The sequence below is a fragment of the Papio anubis genome, chromosome 14 (assembly GCF_008728515.1).
Source record: "Papio anubis isolate 15944 chromosome 14, Panubis1.0, whole genome shotgun sequence".
Lineage (NCBI taxonomy): Eukaryota > Metazoa > Chordata > Mammalia > Primates > Cercopithecidae > Papio > Papio anubis.
In genome coordinates, this window is record NC_044989.1 from 47,878 (window position 1) to 68,196 (window position 20,319).

The 20,319-nt window shown below is 42.7% G+C and overlaps 1 long non-coding RNA gene across 1 annotated transcript; it reads right to left on the bottom strand.

Annotated features, from left to right (window-relative positions):
• Window positions 1-11,400: 11,400 nt before the first annotated feature.
• On the bottom strand, window positions 11,401-13,474 carry LOC108581529. Its single transcript, XR_001893795.3, has 2 exons — window positions 13,340-13,474; window positions 11,401-11,670 (listed from the first exon to the last, which is right to left on the bottom strand). It is a non-coding gene; the product is annotated as an uncharacterized LOC108581529 (long non-coding RNA).
• Window positions 13,475-20,319: the final 6,845 nt, after the last annotated feature.

Genomic DNA, 20,319 nt, shown 5'->3' on the forward strand with positions numbered 1-20,319 from the left:
AAACATTGGTGTCAAGCTGCAGTCACATGTTTGTAATTCTCTCTATAAAGCTTTAAAGGCATTGTGTGCATGTTAATCTTCAATAAATATGATTTACATAAGCAGTTGGCAGTCATACACTACCTGAACTTGTTCTGACAGGACACATGAGGTTTCTGGAGCCTAAGGACCTACATCAGCAAACCTAATTGTTTTGTCCATGGCTTTTTCAATAAATGAAGGCACTTTTGGGAAAAGGGCGATGGCTTGGCAGGTTTACTCTGGGTGGTCGAGTGACACGCAGCCGGTGTGATTCAGCGGGAGCTTAATAGTGTCACATGTGAGAAACACCGCAGCCCCCTCTGAATCAAAAGGACTGGAAAGTTTCCAAAACCAATTACTAAGAACTGGTTATTAATTAAACAGGAACCTAATTAATAAATTACCTATAAAAGGTGCATTTTTAGAAATAATTACAATGTAATAATTTATTTTGTACTTTAGAAGAAAGTTTATTGACTTTGAGCTAATTTTTTCTGGGTGATCTAGACATTGATAGACCATGGAGAAATGGCCATATGGATGCACTGGCTGTAATTTCTGACCACATATAGCAGGCCCTGATTATGAATTAATGCAAGGTTTGGGAAAAGACCATGGTTTTAAAGCCTATGGTCTCGGGCTAAATCCTGGCTCTGTCACTTACTTGTTAAACGGTCTGATGAAACTTAATAACTCTTCATCAGTACCGTTCAGATGACTGGACCTTCCCCACATGGTTCTGTAGGGATTGACAAGGACCATATGTGGAAAAGTTTCTGATACAGTTGGTCGTCTCTTTGCTTTCTCCCTTTATTTTCAGCTATCTTCTCTCCCTCAATTCTGACACCTTGGGGTTCCTAAGCTAGCAAGTGTGTTTGAAAGCAGCTAAGGGTGTAGGCAGCACATTTCTGGCCATCTCCACAGAGGTATTTAAGAGAGAACTTTACCTGTGTAGTAGCTTGGAGTCCTTGAACTCCACTACTCATCAACTATGTTGTTTTCCAAGAAAGTCTACAGGAAAATTTTCTAAAGTAATCAATTGATATTACAGTTATGCAGATGGGCACTTACTTTTGTCCTTAAAACTCCATCTCTTGTGCTCTGGGGTTCCCTTGGGCTCCAGTGGTGGGAAACTCGCATCCATGCATTGTGAAAGAGACACAGCAATCAGTGAGAATTTTTCTCTTACTAGAGAAGACAAGAGTTAAATAATGCATGAGGAAACTCCTTGCCAGCCATTTTAATTTCTAGAGAAACTAAGAATGTGTACTGTGGAGGAACGTCTGCATCCGTGGTGCAGCCCTGCACGTCTCACTGTACCTGTGCCCATTGCCCTGTGGTTTTGCAATTCCTCTCATTTAAGAGTCAAAGGCCCCTTCCTTACCCTGAAGCTCAGCTTGGTCATGAGACTCATGGTGGCCAGAAGGACGTTAGCAGACCTGGATCAAGCAGAGGCCTGAGGAAGCCCTCGTAGGTTTGTGTTGCCTCTCTTGCTTCTCTGCAATCCTGAGAACATGCCCAGACTAACTTAATCAAGGGATGGGAGAGGCATGTGCATGTGAGCACCACATGGAGCACAGCCAGCTGTCTTAGCCAAGAGCATAGCTGACAAGTCTGCAGACAACTGACCCCCAACCAAGCAGTGATCCCAGCAGGATCGCAGAGCTTCCACCCAATCTGAGGCTGACCACAGACACCTGAGTGAGCCTATCACCAGCTGAACCAGAGAGTAGAGTGCAATCTTAAATTATAATTATTTTAAGCCACTGGGTTTTGAGGTAGTCTATTTTGCAGCATGATTGGGTCAATAGATAGCTGATACATGTATTTTAGCAATATAAAAACATAAAGAATCCAAAATAGACTAGTGGACAATTATCCTGAGATGATTCATCATAGGATTAATCATAAAAACCATAAGCTCCTCTGAGGTCTGCAAATCCTTCCACAGAATAGTCTTTGTAGAGAGGGGCATACCTGTGCAGTAGCTTCAGGTATACTCTTTAGAATTCTTTCTATTGTAGGAGCTAGAAAGACTGCCAAATGACCATCTTAGAACACCCTACTTGTCAATCATAGATATTTGAGGTAAGGATAACGTATCCTGACACGCTGTGATTAAGACTTTGTTTACATAGAACTGCCCTTAAGAAGTCACCACTTGTTTTTTTTCTTCACCATTATTGTAGGCAGAATAATAACCCCTCAAAGATGCTCCCATCCTATTCCCTGGATCTTAAGAATATGTCACCTCATATGGAAAAAGGGACTTGCAGATGTGATGAAGAATCTTGAGATGGGAGATCACCCTGGGTTGTTGAGTGGGCTCAACATCATCACATGGGTCCTCACAAGAGGATGGCAGGAGGGTCAGAGTCAGAAGGAGATGTGAGGATAAAAGTGGAGGTCAGGGAAGAGAAAGGATACCATGCTAGTGGCTTTGATGATGGAGGAGGGGCTGTGAGCCGGGAAATTTGCGCAGTCTCTAGAAGCTGGAAGAGGCCCACTGGGAGATTCTCCCCAGAGCCTCAGAAAGAATGCAGTCCTGTGGACCCTTTTGGACTTCTGACCTCCAGAGCACTAAGATAATACATTTGTGTTCCTTTAAGTGACAAATTACGTGGTAATTTATTACAGAAACAGTAGAAAACTAATACAGCCTGCATCCATATAATCTGGTATTTGTAACATGAACTCTGAACTTCCTTGAAGAGCCAAGCGTTTGCCTGAACACTGCTGAGAGATTTGACAATATCTCAGCCATGCTTCCAGAACTGTTCTCAGCTGTGTCCCCTAAGTGACCCTGCCATGATGAGTCCACTCAAGAAATCCAATGCTGTGAAACTGCAAAATGTACTCAGTCCCAACCCACAACAATAAATGTTTTTAATAATTTTCCATTCACTCCCTTGGTCATTTTCTATTTCCACATAGCCCTCACTTTTGGTTCCCCGTTGTACCCCCAGCCCCATTTTTGTTCCCCCTTTTTCACTTCCTCATGGTCCCTTATTGGTTCCTCTCTGTTGTCCATTTAGAAACCTCAGTTACCTTACTCTTAGTTGGGGTTGAGCTCAGGGTTTACTGGAGTCTCTCTCCCGCTTTGCAGTAGTCTGAATAAAATCTGTCTTGCTACCTTTAACAAGTGTCTGGTGTTGTTTCTCTTTGACAGTAAACAATTTTGCTAAAAGGATACTCCATCTAATTCTCCTACATGGTAATAGAATAACACCAAACTAATGCCTGAAGTTTTCACAAATCCTCCCTGAAAATACATTTGTTATCCTAGATGTGTCACTAAAGTATCGTGCAGTGAAGGCAGGGCAAATAATCTATGTTCTGTTCCATTCTGGGCATTCGCCTGCGTGGGACAGCAGAATGAGTGCTGCGCAAGACCAAGAGGGGAAAGTGCTTTGCCTGAGACTGACAAGTAAGCCCCAGAAGGTTCCTGTGGCTCTGAGCTCCCCAAGGCAACTCTGGCAAGCAGGTGAGCTGCCCTTAGCATGCAGCTGTCAACAGCACCCTGAGAAGTGCTCCGGAGGTCCTTGGCAGGAGTCACGAAGAGAGGCTGAGCCATGGCAAGTAGAAGAGAACTTAGGGAATATGGCATTTCTGTTCTCAGTGAGAGTAGCTTGAAAGGTGAGTGAAGGGAGAAGGGCACCTGTGGTGTTAAGGACAAAGGAGGCCACTGCAGATTTAGGAAGGGAGTGTTGCCTTAGGGCTTGCTAATGGAAATCACAAACTGTCCCTGGGATATTTATGTAGAATATATATACTGTCTTTTACATCTTTCCTCCTTGTCTCTCTCCCTCGTACTATTTTCCTATTAACATTAGAGTTACAATGGAAATAATTTTGTTTGTTTGAGACAGGGTCTGGCTCTGTCACCCAGGCTGGAGTGCAGTGGCATGACCTCAGCTCACTGAAACCTCTACCCCCAAACCCCACCACCCCTGGCTCCAGCGACTCTCCCGACTCAGCCTCCAGAGTAGCTGGGATCACAGGCATGTGCCACCACGACCGGCTATTTTTCTGTATTTTTAGTAGAGATGAGGTCTCACCCTGTTGCCCAGGCTGGTCTCAAACTCCTGAGCTCAAGCAGCCTGCCTGCCTTGGCCTCCCAAAATGCTGGAATTACAGGCATAAGCCATACACCCAGGTGGAAGTATGTTTACAACAACAACGAAAAGACTCCACACTGCCTGAGGTCTGTCACTAGAAGAAGGGATTGCAGAGAAGCAGAACGGCAACACAAACCCGTGGGGGCTTCCTCAGGCCTCTGCTTCCAGGTCTGTTAGCATTCTTATGGCCACTATGAGTCTCACATTCAAGCTGAGTTTCAGGGTAGGGAAGGGGCCTCCACCTCTTGAACAAGAGGAATTGCAAAACTGCAGAGCAACGGGCACAGGTACAGTGAGACGTTCAGGGCTGCACCACGGATGCAGACGTTCCTCCCTGGTGCACATTCTTAGCTTCTCTAGAAATTAAAATGGCTGGCAAGGAGTTTCCTCACACATTATTTAATTCTAGGCTTCTTTAAAAACTAAAGTAATTCTAAAAGTTGACTGACGTAGCTCTTTCACATTTGTGAGGAGGGTGAAATGAAAGTCTACAGCGGCACCAGCACTGGCCTCAGTGATTGCCTTGTGCTGTCTTCTGCCTGCAAGCTCAGTGACTAAGCCAACTGGAAAATGTACAAAAGCAGCAAATTATTAAGGGCCTCAGTATGTTTATGTGTGTGAGTATAAATGTGTGAGAGGAAAATATCTGGGGCCCCTGAGATCACTAAGCTAAGGGGACAAGTCAAGCTGGGAACTGCTTAGGGCAAACTGTCTCTCATTCTATTCAAAGTCACTCCTCCACTGAGATAAATGCGTATCTGACTGCCTCCTTTGGAGAGGCTCATCAGAAACTCAGAAGAATTGTCTCTCACCTACCTGTGATCTGGAAGTCCCCTCCCCACTTCAGTTTGCCCCGCCTTCACCTCAAGTTGTCCCTCCTTTTTGGACCGAATCAATGCTCATTTTACATATATTGACTGATTTCTCATGTCTCCCTAAAACGCATAAAACCAAACTGTGCTCTGACCACCTTCGACACATGTCATCAGGACCTCCTTAGCCTGTGTCAAGGGTACATGTCCTCAACCTCGGTAAAATAAACTTTCTAAATTAACTGAGACCTATCTCAAATTTTGGAGGTTCAAAAATGTAACTGTAAAGGATACATTATTTTGGGGTTCCATCAAAGAAATAATTTTGCATTCAAGTCTCTTCTGTATAAAGCTGTGAGCATTCCGACTGGCTGCACAATAGTAAGGCAATGACTTACCCAAAACAAACAGATGTGCCTGCCCACGTCTTACTCACGACACAGGCACCCTGGGAGCCAGGAGATGCGAGGTGAGTCTGAACCCCCATAGCACATGCTGTACTGATGCTGTGGAGCAGGAGCAAGGTCGAGTCACAGGCGTAGGCTCTGGGTCACAGTTCTGGACAGGCTCATGGAGTTGAAAAAGCCAACGTCGGTCAGAAACAAACCACTGGGCCCTAGAAACCTGAAGATTGTCAGGGGACTGTGCAGTTGAAGGTAGCATAAGAGGGGGCAATTTTTATGGGTCCTTAAGGCTTTTACACTTTCCACATAGCAGTGAGTGCTTAGCACGTGCTGGAACCAACAGCAGGAGGCAATCACAATGCCTCTTTTCAAGTGTCTATTTACCCAGAAATTCAAATTTCTTTAAACATTTTCCTTTTGGTGAATGTTTCAGACAGCAAATTCAGGACAAGCAGATACCATCAGCTCAACTCGCTTCAGCAATTAACCTCATTACATGTGAACATTTCACTCCCACAAACACAATTTAAAGCATTACTCCAAGACAATTTTTGACATAATTCCTGGAAGAATACAAATAAGGAATCCATTAACTGAAAAAGTTACTCAAGTTTTACCAGGGATAAACCAGCTCACTAAAAGGCTTTTAGTTTTGCTGCAGGTGTGTAAGCAAAGGTGAGTGTGGCAGTCGAAGACCATATCCCCAGGAACACCTTCATTCATCTGTGGATCATCCAGCACTAGGCAACAGGCTGCGGAGCAATGGCAGCCGAGTGAAGGTCGTCACCAGCACCAGACAATAGGCTGCGGAGCAATGGCAGCCGAGTGAAGGTCGTCACCAGCACCAGACAACAGGCTGCGGAGCGATGGCAGCTGAGTGAAGGCCGTCACCAGCACCAGCCCATGGGGAGATAACGAAAACTGAACACCTCAATCAGTGCTAGACAATAGGCTGCAGAGCGATGGCAGCTGAGTGAAGGTCATCACCAGCCCATGGGGAGATAACGAAAACTGAACATCTCAACACACATGGGGCTACAGGTGCATTTTATGATGATAGAGTCACTGGCCCGCCCATTTCTAATGGGATAAAGTAACACAAAGCTTGGAAAATTCATATCTTTCTAAAGAAGGCAGAGGGCAGATCAGTGATTACTCAGTGAGAATATGGGCTTTCCAAGGCCTGCAGGAAGTCTCTATCATCTTATCATGAATTTAAACATTTGTATAGGCAGGTAGACCAAGGTTCCTCTCCATCTCCTCTTCTACCTCTTCCCTACTGTATAAGTTTTTCTCACACTGATAATAAAAACATACCTAAGACTGGGCAATTTATAAAGAAAAAAGGGGTTGAATGTACTCACAGTTCCACATGGCTGGGGAGGCCTCACAATCATGGCAGAGGGTGAAGCAGGAGCAAAGCCACGTCTTACATGGTGGCAGGCAAGAGAGTATGTGTAGGGGAACTGGCCTTTATAAAACCATCAGATTTTGTGACACTTACTCACTATCACAAGAACAGCATGAGAAAAACCTGCGCCCATGATTCAATTACCTCCGACCGGGTCCCTTCCATGAAAAGTGGAGATTACAGGAGCTACAATTCAAGATGAGATTTGGGTGGGAACACAGCCAAACTATATCATTCTTCCCTGGTCCCTCTTAAATCTCACACCTTCACATTTCAAAATTGATCATGCCCTCCTAACAGTCTCCCAAAGTCTCAACTCATTTCAGCATTAATTCAAAAGTCCGTAGTCCAGAGTCTCATCTGAGACAAGGCAAGTGCCTTCCACTGATAAGCCTGTAAAATCGAAAGCAAGTTAGTTACTTCCTAGACACAACAGGGGTACAGGCATTGAGTAAATATACTCATTCCAAATGGGAAAAATTGGCCAAAACAAAGGGGCTACAGGCCCCACACAAGTCCAAAATCCAATATGGCAGTCATTAAACCTTAAAGTTCCAAAATGAGCTCCCTTGACTCCATGTCTCACATCCAGGTCACACTGATGCAACAAGTGGGCTCTCACAGTCTTGGGCAGCTCTACCTCTGTGGCTTTGCAGGGTACAGCCTCCCTCCAAGCTGCTTTCATGGGCTGGCATTGAGTGTCTGTGGCTTTTCCAGGTGTGCAATGCAAGCTGTTGGTTGATCTACCACTCTGAGGTCTGGAGGACGGTGTCCCTCTTCTCACAGCTGCACTAGGCAGTGTCCCAGTGGGGACTCTGTGTGGGGGCTCCAACCCCATATTCCCCTTCCACACTGCACTAGCAGAGGTCCTCCATGAGGGCCCCACCCCTGCAGCAAACTTCTGCCTGTATATCCAGGCATTTCCATACATCATCTGAAATCTAGGTAGAGGTTCCCAAACTTCAATTCTTGACTTCTGTGTACCTGCAGGCTCAACACCAAGTGGAAGCTGCCAAGGCTTGGGGCTTGCACCCTCTGAAACCACAGCCTGAGCTGTACCTTGGCCCCTTTTAGCCACAGCTAAAGTGACTGAGATGCAGGGCACCAAGTCCCTAGGCTGCACACAGCAGGGGGGCCCTAGACCTGGCCCAGGAAAACTTTTTTCCTTCCTAGGCCTCCACATCTGTGACTGGAGGGGCTGCTGTGAAGGTCTCTGACGTGCCCTAGAGACATTTTTCCCATGTTCTTGGTGATGAACATTTGGCTTCTCATTATTTATGCAAATTTATGCAGCCATTTTTAGTTTCTCCTCAGAAAATGGGTTTTTCTTTTCTGTGGCACCATCAGGCTGCAAATTTTCCAAACTTTTATGCTCTGCTTCCTCTTGAACATTTTGCCACTTAAAAATTTCTTCTGCCAGATACCCTATATCATCTCTCTCAAGTGCAAAGTTCCACAGATCTCTAAGATAGGGACAAAATGCCACCAGTCTCTTTGCATAGCAAGAGTGACCTTTACTCCAGTTCCCAACAAGTTCCTTATCTCCATCTGAAACCACCTCAGCCTGGACTTTATTATTCATATCACTATCAACATTTTTGTCAAAGCCATTCAACAAGTCTCTAGGAAGTTCCAAACTTTCTCACATTTTCCGGTCTTCTTTTGTGCCCTCCAAACTGTTCCAACCTGTCTGTTACCCAGTTCCAAATTCAATTCCACATTTCCAGGTATCTTTAGAGCAGTGCCCCACTCTTTGTGGTACCAATTTACTGTATTAGTCTGTTTGTGTGCTGCTAATAAAGACATACCTGACACTGTGTAATTTATAAAGAAAAAGATGTTTAATGGACTCACAGCTCCACATAGCTGGGGAGGCCTCACAATCACAGCAGAAGGCAAAAGAGGAGTAAAGTCACATCTTACATGGCAGCAGGCAAGAGAGTGTGTGGAGGGGAGGAGAACTGCCCTTTATAAAATTATCAGCTCTCATGGGACTTATTCACCATCATGAGAACAGCATGGGAAAAACCTGCCCCCATGATTCAATAACTTCCCACCAGGTCCCGTGATACTTGTGGATTATGGGAGCTACAATTCAAGATGAGATTTGGGTGGGGCACAGCCAAACCATATCATGTACTTTCTCCAAACTTAGCTGAGAATGGGACTTGTGTGTGTGTGTGTGCGTGTGTGCGATCAGTTTGGACAGCATTTCACAGCACATGGGTTTGGGAATTGGACAATCTGTGTCCTAGACAAAAGACACATTGCCATTATTGTATTTAATCTAGTCTTGGTCACCAGGAAGACATATTGCAATTTGGGACTAAAGTCTTGGTTAATAGTAAAGAATTTCTGCCTTAGATTCTTGAGCCAGCAGTGGGTGACTAAGGGAGTATTTGAGGTTTTCAATCTCAATTAAATATCACCTGTAATTAATAGTAAAATCCTGGGTGTATGAATTTAACACCAGAATTAACACAATAAGGTTATTTAAGTCAACGTTTAAATTCATATATTCTGTCAGTTCTAGTTTATAACCACTTTTCCTCCTCTGGGATGACTTCCATATATTTGACAATTATTTCCAATGAGTTTGTTCCTGCACAAACACTTGGCCAAGAGTCCCAGCCTGGTGCCTCTTCCTGGTCCCTCTCGGTATCCTCATGACCATCGGTTGTCACCATGAGCTCAGCATCAAACAGTACAGCCTCAGCTGAAGAGATGAACAGAAACACTGAAAGAGCTCTCTGGAGAGCCACTGAAAACTTTGCAAAGGAAAGGAGGGAAAAATAAGTGGTTGTCAAAAATGGATGACATCTTTAGATCACTTTGGGGCCTTTCATTATGGAGAATTTCTTTAGCATACAAGTCCTGATTAATCCAAAGCAAACCTAAACAAACCCTCAAAGGCTGCTTTGTGGGTGATTTCATCTCATCTGAGTTAAACTGTGTGATAGCTTATTACAGGTCTGCTGTGGAAACACCTACAAAAGCTTTCTGGATAGCAAGCTGTTAAAAAAATGTTTTTCCTGTTAGATGTCAGAATAGAGATAATTTGATGTGAGTTTTAAAGAACAAGATGTCCTTTGGTTGCATTTCATACATAGCAGTGATTCACAGTGGAAATGCTTTATTTAGAAATTTTGAATAAGTTACACTATCTGGAAGTGAGGTGATTCCACACAATAGTATTTGAAAAACAAAAATAAGTATCTTTTGGTAGATTTGGTTTATGTTTCTCTTTAACTCTCTACTTTAGGTAAATGAGTTAATAGTAATTTAGCTCCCCTCCAAAAAACAAAGGCAGTTGGGAAGGTGTCAAATGGAGAATTTTGGAGGAGAGACAGGGGTTCAAAACCTGGCTCCACCAGATCAGTCTAGTGCAATCTTGGGCAAGGTAAGTGGTCCTTCTTAGGCTTATTTTCCTAACACGTAACATGGGCCTGTGAACTCAGAAAGTCAGAGACAGGTCTCAGTTGATTTAGGAAGTTTATTTTGCCAATGTTGAAGACATGCCCATGACACAGCCTCAGGAGGTCCTGACGACACATGCCTGAGGTAGTCGGGGCACAGCTTGGTTTTATATATTGTGGGGAGATATGAGACATCAATCAATATATGTAAGAACTACCTTGGTTTAGTCTGGAAAGGCGAGACAACTCGAAGCAAAGACAGAAAGGCAGAAAGACTCCAAGCCTGGAGGGAGCTTCCAGGTCACAGATAGGTGATGCACAAACTGTTGCATTCTTTTGAGTTTCTGATTAGCCTTTCCAAAGGAGGCAATCAGATATGCATCTACCTCAGAGAGCAGAGAAGTGACTTTGAATAGAATGAAAGGCAGGTTTGCCCTAAGCAGTTCCCAGCTTGAATTTTCCCCAGTAATTTTGGGGGCCCAAGATGTTTTCCTTTCACAGGCCTAATGCTATCGATCTATAGAGTCTGGAGTATTGCAAAACTCCCTTTCTGACCTCCCGAGGGACTTTGGACATTTGTGTACCTCAGCCTGATGACAAGCCTTTGATTGCCTTACAGATAATTCCTCACCTGCTTGCCAGAGGCTCCCACATCAGCCCACTGCCCTGAAATAGCAATGCAGAAAAGCCAGAGAGGGAGATCTGGGGCCAGGCAGGCAGGCTCAAATCCTGAGTGTGACTTGCTGGCTAGGGCACTGAGTCAGCTGCTTCACCTCAGTGCTTCAGATATTTGAGGGCTGGTACCTACAGGGCTGTTGTGGGGTTAAATGGGTGACATCTGTAAGAGAGACAACGACCCTCAGCCCATTTGTTAGTAGGTGCTATGTACACATTACATTAAAGAGCGTGTTCTTGTGCTCATGTAGCCAGATCTCTTGACAGATTCACCTTCGATCTTGCTCTTTTTCCTGCTCCATCTCCTTTCACTCCAACTTTCAAATCTTGACAACAGTTAACTGGTAGTGGTCCTCTTTCAGAGATTGTGGAATTGTCTCCACACTAGCAGTTAAGAAAGGGACACCAGCAATGGAAACTGGAAAACTCTAAAATTACAGGGGCCTCACATAGCAGGAGTTTCATTTTTCACTCACATAATGTCCAAAATGGGTGTTCCTCACCAGCAGTGAGACTGGCTAGGAGACTCTATGACAGGCAGACTTTCAGGGATCCCCCACCTGAAGGAGACTCTGACTTTAATATGGGGCTTCTAAGAACACAGAGAAGTCAGCTCTGCTAACACGCAGCAGGCAGATGGGGTCAAAGCCAGAGTGGAGGGCCCATGGGGATGTTTCTGTGGGCTGGTGCTGGATGTAGGTGAATCTCTCTGTCCATGCTCCACTGCCTGGGACTCAGTTGCCTGAGTTCCCTGATGCAAGATGAGTTGGCAAACGCAGTCCCTCATGGAACAGCAACTTTTCAGCAAAATATCTGCATTTTGGAAGGGGAGCACAAGTCTTTGGTTGAAAGTTTTCCCATCTACCCATTCCTGCCCCCCACACAATAAGAAATACTTAAATATTTGTTATCATTAATGATGATCAATACAGCAAGTAAAATTTGGAAATAGCTGTCATTTTTTACCACATTAATATGTCTCTTGCTTCTACACAGTTTGCCTCGTAGCCTTGCATCCCGAGATGGATGTGACCTTTCTCAAACCACCTGGGACCATCTGTGTTCCAGAAAAGCAGAGCGATGCCCCTACATGGTCAACAGTACACCCCACTGAATGCTGGGCACCTTCTCATTGGTTAATTCTCAGTCCACCTAGCAAGTACCTGAAGTGGTAAACCCATGAGTGTTCTAACTGGTAGGTTCTTGTGGAAACCATGAAGCCCTCTAAATTAAGGACAAGCACATTCATTCACTTCAAATATTCTCTTGCTATTCCTTATGGAAAGAACATCTTTTTGGATCCTGGAAGGCAGTTTGAATAGAGGGAAGACATCCCCAACAGTCCCCATGGAACACATTGATTGACGTGCTGGGAGCAGCCCCGCCATTGTGGTGATGCTGCTCCAATGCAGCGGGGGATAGGAACAGTTGATAGTTGTTCACAGGCCATGCTGAGAGGTGGCACAGCTCATGGTAGACTGGATTCAGAGCCAGAGGGGCTTCGGAAATCACCTGGCCCAGCCCCTCATCACAAGGTGAGGCAACCTGCAGGATGATCTATTTTAGTCTTCCAAAGACAGCTAACCCACCACTGATGCCTTTTTAAGCCCATGATTAGTGGGAAGCCAAACAGGTTAAGTGGGACTTCAGCTGTTCCACCAAGCAGGGGCCCACTGTGAAAATCTCTCAGTGTCTTCCTCACTGATATAAACAAATGTGTGCCCACATTCTTTGACCCACTAATTTTAAATAATTTGGTAGTCTTGATTCAAGTACATTTGACCAGAGAAGACAAAGACAAGAATGCCTGTATCAATATAAACTGTCACTGCCATTTTGGAATATTGGTCTATTTCTCATCTTTTTTCTCCCTCACACTGTTAATGTCTACATAGAGGGCTTGTGCTTCCAGGATTAAAAATAATTCAGTTATTGATATTTGTGTATGATCTCAGCCAATAACTTGTCTAAAGAGAATATTTTATTCCTGGGATAAGAATATATTTCTATATCCAATGCATGTTTTTAAAACATAATTTTCATTGTGAAATACTACACATATTTTAAGAAAGTATGAAAAACATAAATATATGCTTTAATGAATTATTACATGAACACTAATGGAACTACTATCTAGATCAAGTATGTCTTCTGTCTAACCTTGTCCTGACGTTAATGTCTCCCAGGTAAACATCACCAAGGCCACAAGTTGGGTTTACTATTTGAAAAGGAGAGAACAAAGACCAGGTGGAATGGCAGAACTCCCCGCATGAGGATGTTAGAAGGAACCTATTATAGGATTTGACTCGTGCTTGGTAATTCGGGGTGGGGAATCTAAGGAAGTAGGACTGTCTTTGGATTGGATCTTCTCAGGAAACAAGAGTAATTTTTAAATTTGATACCTCAGTAAATCTTACCTAGAAAGAGGAAGGACTAGATCTAGACTGAACCTGTAGCTGATAAAGATGCAGCCATCACTCACATTATCCAGGAGACGGGGATATTTGCGATTCCGTGGCTTGGAAAATGTTCCTATTTTGTCTGTGTTCAGATGTGATTGTTGGGGAATCTTGCTTTTGCCTTACTTACTCCATGACTGATGTTGTCTGATGCTGATGTTCTCACAGCTTGTTTTATGCTAACAGGAGCACGAGGGCTTACTCAAGGCTGGAGGCCAGCCCACAGCCCGTGAAGTGACCCCTGGCCGTGAAAGCGGAAGAGAGAGGCGCCCTGGCGTGAAGTGAGAAGAGGCCCTGGCGTGAGGAAGAGGCATGGCGAAGTGAAGCGGAAGAGAGCGCTGGCCGTGAAATTGGAAGAGGCCCCTGGCCGTGGTGAGCCCTGGCGTGAGAGTGAGGAAGAGGCATATCCCCATATCCCCCCATGCCTCTTCCGGAGAGTGGGGATGGACTAGCAGCCACTGTGTCATTTAAATGGACCTTTTGTAATGACAAGAATTAAGGTATTGAAATTGTCTACTTGGTAGGGATAGGTAAGTGTTTTTAGTCTCATGTTCACATTGACGTTTTGTGTTTTTTTCCTCCAGATCAACATCAAAACAATTCTTCTTTTTCCTCGATTGTTTAATTAACTTCTGAAGAAAGCATTTAAGGATTAAATAATTAGATGACCATCGCAACCTCTCTGGGGCATATGTTTTTATTTTCTTATAATTATTTATCTATAACTTTAAAAAGGCCTGACTATAACTTGTGTTATGTTGTAGTCTTTAATCTTTCTCCACCCTCAACTCCATGCCAAGTGTATCTAACCTGGAATGAAGTAAGGGGAAATGGTGTGTGGTGTACAGTTTCAATAATCAGCTAATGACTAGCAGCAGGAAATCTGCATCAGAAACATATAAAACATGTCTTCTTTATTTCACCACATAGCTCCCAGGCATTCCCCTGACTTTAGCGTAACTTGCTGTGGAACATTGGGTTTGATCCTAGCGTCTGTAATATGGGGGTAAGAGGATTTCTGGGGATAAACGAAGCAACACAGATAACATGCTCTGAGTTCTTAAAAAATTGCTTAATGTTTTACAAAGTTTTTCTAACTTACATTTATACATTTTTTCCCTACCATAGCTTTATTATTTTAAGTAAGATGACGATATTCAACCACACAGAGGTTTGCAATAGGCACATGTAGCTTATTTTAGAGTCATTTATATTCTTACCATTCTGCAACTGAATTTTTCAACATGGCTCTTCAGGGCTGTTCTCTTAAAGAAAATTTTGCTAATTTTTCTTTAAGAGTCTCTTTTGCATGCAATCAAAGCACTACGCTAAGAAAGCAAGAAAAACAAAAGCCTCTACTCCTGTTGGCATTAAGGCTGTGGCTTTCAGTTCAAGAATTCCTGCAGTGTTGAAAATGAGCTCATGGATGAACAGCTCTGTATGGATTCAAATGTGACTGTTTCCTGGCACCTGCTTCCCAAGCCATTGCATGCTGCAATTAGTAATTACTAAGCACTATGTGGGCATTACCAGCATTTCCGATGTGCAGTGCCACCTGCTTTCCTTTTAGTAGTTACTAGCATTTTGGGACAGTCCGAGGAAATCTGAAGTGGTAAATCAGTGGGCACTCATCAGTAAAAGAGAAAAATGTGCATATATTCCAACTACTGACTTTAGAAAACATACATTGTCTATAGACTCCCTGAGCCTGCTCCAGGCCCTTACGCAAAGTAGACTGTACTTTTTACTCTTTCTATTTTATCTAGAGGTAGATATTATCAGATATATTATAGAAGTATGGAGAAAAAGGCAAAACAACAGGTAACAATAGATGCATGACAGCCATTATTCAGGAATAAAGAGAACTATTGGCAAGGGTAAAAGTAACTGACAAGGGTAAGTTTCTTGACTTAAAAAAATCAGTGACACAAGAAAGAATACGAGGTCTTACAGCCAAAGAGTTGAGCTTAAGAACCACCCTGTGCTCATTAGATGAGACATGGGCTGATTGTCTCACTCCTCAAAGTGCCCTTTTCTCATCTGTAGAATGGCGATTCTAACACCTCCCCTACCAACTTTCTTGGGACCCCTTTAATATTTTGTCTAGCTGCCCCTTACCAACATTAGTAATACAGTTTATCTGTAAAATGAAAGAAATAAATTAAATAATTGCTAAGTCTTCTTCCTAACTCTAGAATTGAAAAAAAATATGGCTTTCTGCCTTCCCCATTCTCTGAGTACCCAGTTCACATCATAAGATCACATAAAGCACTGACAATCACCAGGGATGGAACAGCTAGTATGTTCCAGGCCCTTCATGATGTTAGCACTGTCTTCATTTTACCCCCTTTCCCAGAAAACACACATACTTTATTAGTTTAAGAGTATTTACATATTGTTTTATCAAGCACTAATTAGGCACCTAATATGTACTAGGCACTATGTATTAAATACGAATATTCGAGATTTACAAATGAAGAAGCTTACACTAAATAGCAAGAGATTAAATAGCTAGTTAGTTCCTGAAGCGGGAATCAAACTGAGGTCTGTTGTTCCAAAGGTTATATTCTACCATGATGCTATTTCTCCAAAGATTTCATCTGATAAAAATGAAATGTCTTTAAATTTTCAAATGTTTCTTGTTTAGTATAACAACAACTGAACAGAATCTTGGGGGAATACACTTTGGTCATGAGTACCATGGCCTAAAAAGGTTTTTGCTGATGAGTGAGGAATATGAAGAACATCTCTTCTGATCCATAATATCTAAGTTGCAGGTGTCCTGCACTACTACTGTAGCCAGAAAACACAACAACCTGGGCAGCTATGGTTTAATGGAAAGATCAAGGCTTGAAGTAAAAAATTAGGGCCCTGATCCTTACTCTGTCCAATACTAGCTTATTCCGTTAAACAAATTTTTTAACTTCTCAGAATTTGGTTCTACTGTGTTTAGAACAGATGGTAAACTGTTGTACGCCTGCCTCACAAAGACATGTAAAGCAGGTTGTTAAACGTGATGCTCTGTGAGTAGAGCTACTGATCACAGTGGAAGACGGCATTTCAAGTACTGATTAACTAAAGTTGAGCTTGATATTATGACTTGAAGCCTCGAAGCAAGAAAGATTGCTCAGTGAGTGGGCAGAAAAAGAATGTTACAGAGTTCCCATCGTCTGGGTTTGGATGCCCAAGGAAGGAGCCTGGTAGTGGAGCAGAAAGTACTAGATGTACCAGAAGATACCGGACAAGGCTAATGGTTAGGTTCATGAATAGAATTAGCCTGAGGAAGGGGATAGTAGCTCACAGGCCAAGTGCCCGGGCAGTCATTGACAAAGTACCAACCCCAAACTGTAACTTGAGGAAGAGTCAGGTTACCAAAGCCAAGGCCCAGCAGAGGGAAATTGTTGTGGGGAAACCCAACAGGCACAGGTCCCAAAGTAGCCGATATGTGAGGTGAAACATAGTATTGGAGTGCAGCGGCCCAGGACAGCTCCAGTGGGGAGCGCCTGGGTTCCAGCCTATAGCTCTATTGCACATTCCCTGGGTCATTTGCCTTTGTATTGTATTCAGTTTCAGCTGCTTTGCTCACAAATTGCTCGATGAGAGGCAGGGCTAAGGGCCACGCTGAGAAAATGAATGAGCAGAGCAATGTGAAATGAGTGTGCTCATCTGAGAAAGATTTTCAAGTAGAGAGACCTTGAAATCCAAGGCTACTTGGATTTAAGGGAGCCAAGAAGCAAGAAAAATTACATACTTAATTGCGATTAAATGTGTTCTTTTAGAAGCTGGGGAACCTTAAACCACAAAATAGCAATTAACATTCTTTATCTGACACCAAAACAATTTGAAACTTCTTGTGTCTTAAAATGCTGTTGGCAGCTGCTGGCTTTTGGAAAAGGTGAGCAGGCATATGTGTTTTCTATCTTCTTCACCCCTTTTATTAGTGACAACAAATGGTTTCTTACTGAAGCCAAATGATTTATTTTATATTTGTGTTAATTACAGAGCAGAAAGCCTAAATTCTGCAGGATATTTCCTATGTGTACAGGATGAAGACATCTCTATATGAACATCTGTGGCTACATATTGCATCTTCAGATGAAAAATTCTACAGTTGTATGAAAAGAAAGAATTTAAACATTTTTATGAAGTTAAAATACTTATTAAACATGCATATATTTTCAGGCTATTTTTTATTCTAAAATAAAATTCAGCTGGGCACAGTGGCTCATGCCTGTAATCCCAGAACTTTGGGAGGCTGAAGAGGGAAGATCGCTTGAATGCAGGAGTTCAAGACTCTCCTGAGGAACATAAGGAGACCCCGTTTCTACAATTTTTTAAAAATTAGCTGGGCATAGTGGTATGTGCCTGTGGTCCCAGCTACCCGAGAGGTTGAGGTGGGAGGATCGCTTGATCCCATGAGGTGAAGGCTACAGTGAGCTGTGATCATACCACTGCACTCCAGCCTAGGTGAGAGAGTGAGGCTTTGTCTCAAAAAAATAGAGAAAATAAAATAAAATCCCCAATACATTACTTTAGTAAACACCTGTATTCAGTTGGAATATGTTTGCTTATATATAGTGACTAAATAAAGTAGATGTGCATTCTTACATTCAAGAATTTCAAACTTCCCTTTTTTTTATATATAACAATGACAGTTTTGAAGATTACAAGCCAATTATTTTGTAGCACAACCCTCAATTTGGATTTATCGTTTTTTTTGTTTTTTGTTTTTTGTGTTTTTTTTTTTCTTTTTGAGACGGAGTCTGGCCCTGTCGCCCAGGCTGGAGTGCAGTGGCCGGATCTCAGCTCACTGCAAGCTCCGCCTCCCGGGTTCCTGCCATTCTCCTGCCTCAGCCTCCCGAGTAGCTGGGACTACAGGCGCCCGCCACCTGGCCCGGCTAGTTTTTTGTATTTTTAGTAGAGACGGGGTTTCACCGTGTTAGCCAGGATGGTCTCGATCTCCTGATCTCATGATCCGCCCGCCTCGGCCTCCCAAAGTGCTGGGATTACAGGCGTGAGCCACCGCGCCCGGCCCCAATTTTGATTTATCTTATGTTTCTTCCTAATTTGGTTTTAGGCTATATATCTCTAGCAAGGATGTCATAGAAGCAATGCTGTGTTCTTCTCAATGTATCGTATTATGTTAACTTATGTATTATGTTAAGTTGCTTGTGCTTGTTGAAGGTAATATCTACTAGGCTTCTGTAAGAAATAGTAACTACAATTTTTTTCTTTAAATAAAATAAGCATTTCTAATACTTTACAGGTATAAATATCTCATTACTCATCAAATCCTTCAGTTTATTTTCCTAGTCATCTATGTAAATATGAAGTCATGGTTTCCTACTTTATTCAATAGATTACAATCTGTTACCATCATTATTTTTCAACTCAAATTACCCCAGGTTTGGCCAGTAGGAGACCTTTTAATCTGCGTCTGGCATCTTTTTGATGTGTCTCCATCATTTTTTGAATAATTCTTTGCTCTCTGGCACGATAAAGAATCTCAGGCTCATTTTTTCCCCTGGCTCTGCGCTGAAGTTAGTCATTACTTCAAGGAGCTCTGGTAACTTTCACTCTAGGTTGATATTTAGAAACGAAGAGCCGGGGCTGGGTGCAGTGGCTCGTGCCTGTAATCCCAGCACTTTGGGAGGCAGAGGCAAGGGAACTGCTTGAATCCAGGAGTTTGACACCAGCCTGGGTAACACAATGAAACCTTATCTCTACAACAAATCTAAAAAAATTAGCTGGGTGTAGTGGCATGCACCTGTGGTCCCAGCTACTCCGGAGGCTGAGGCAGGAGGATTGCTTGAACCCAGGAGATTGGGGCTGCAGGAAGCTGTGTTTGCCCCACTGCACCCAAAGAGTGAGGAGACCTCGTCTCCAGAGCTGGGTGTTAGATGTGCTCAGTGCTGTGGTGGTGTGTGGCTGCTCTCTGCTCCTCTCCGTGTACAGAGCTGGGTGTTAGATGTGCTCAGTGCCGTGGTGGTGTGGCTGCTCTCTGGTCCTCTCCGTGTACAGAGCTGGGTGTCAGATGTGCTCAGTGCTGTGGTGGTGTGTGGCTGCTCACTGCTCCTTTCCGTGTACAGAGCTGGGGAAGACACACACATGCGCACACACGTACACACCCCTATATTTATTTCTAGGTCTGTATGTTTTGAAAACTGTGAGTTCACACTGATACCTCCAATTCCAATTCAACAACACAGGACTCATTCTGACTTTCTCCATTTCTATCTTTGTAAATCACTCTTTTTGTTGAGAGAAAGCAGACTCCCATTATTCTTAATGTATATACATATTCTAATATTCACATGTAAGTAAACAATTCTTCACTACTACTCACCTCCGATTGCCCTAAATTTGGCTCTGACATTGCACACCAGCTGGTGGACCCTGACTATATAAACACATGTAGAATAAAGGCTAATAATGGAGATCAGAAAGCAGCTTCACATGAAATGGCCTCATACCATGAAAATGTAGACACAATGTGAGAATCAAAATTGAGGGAAGAAATAGAATCGTACATGGGAAGAAGAATAACTTTGTCATTTATCTTCTGACTATTAGGTGATATTTAAAGGCTCTTACTTCAAAAGAGTATCCAAGGGAGAGACAAAGAGAAGTTGTTGCTACCTAATTTTAAGCTCAAAATAGATAACCATTGACTGCATCTACCCACAGAAAGAGGTAACTGAAATAGTGTATTGAGGTATTAGTGTAAAGTTGGAATTCAAATATTCCTATGTATAAAAATGTTAATAAAAGAGAGAAAAAATAGAACACAAATGAAAGATTAAATATGTGTGTAATATACAGATATATTTACTATATATCAATATGTATCTTTATAATTATGTGCTTTATGTATGTATACATATATACATACACATATGAATTTATATAAAACAAAATATGAAAATGGAATAAAAGAATTCAAATATATCAATCATATCAATGATAGAAATAATTAAAATAAAATATTTTCAAATTTGCTAAA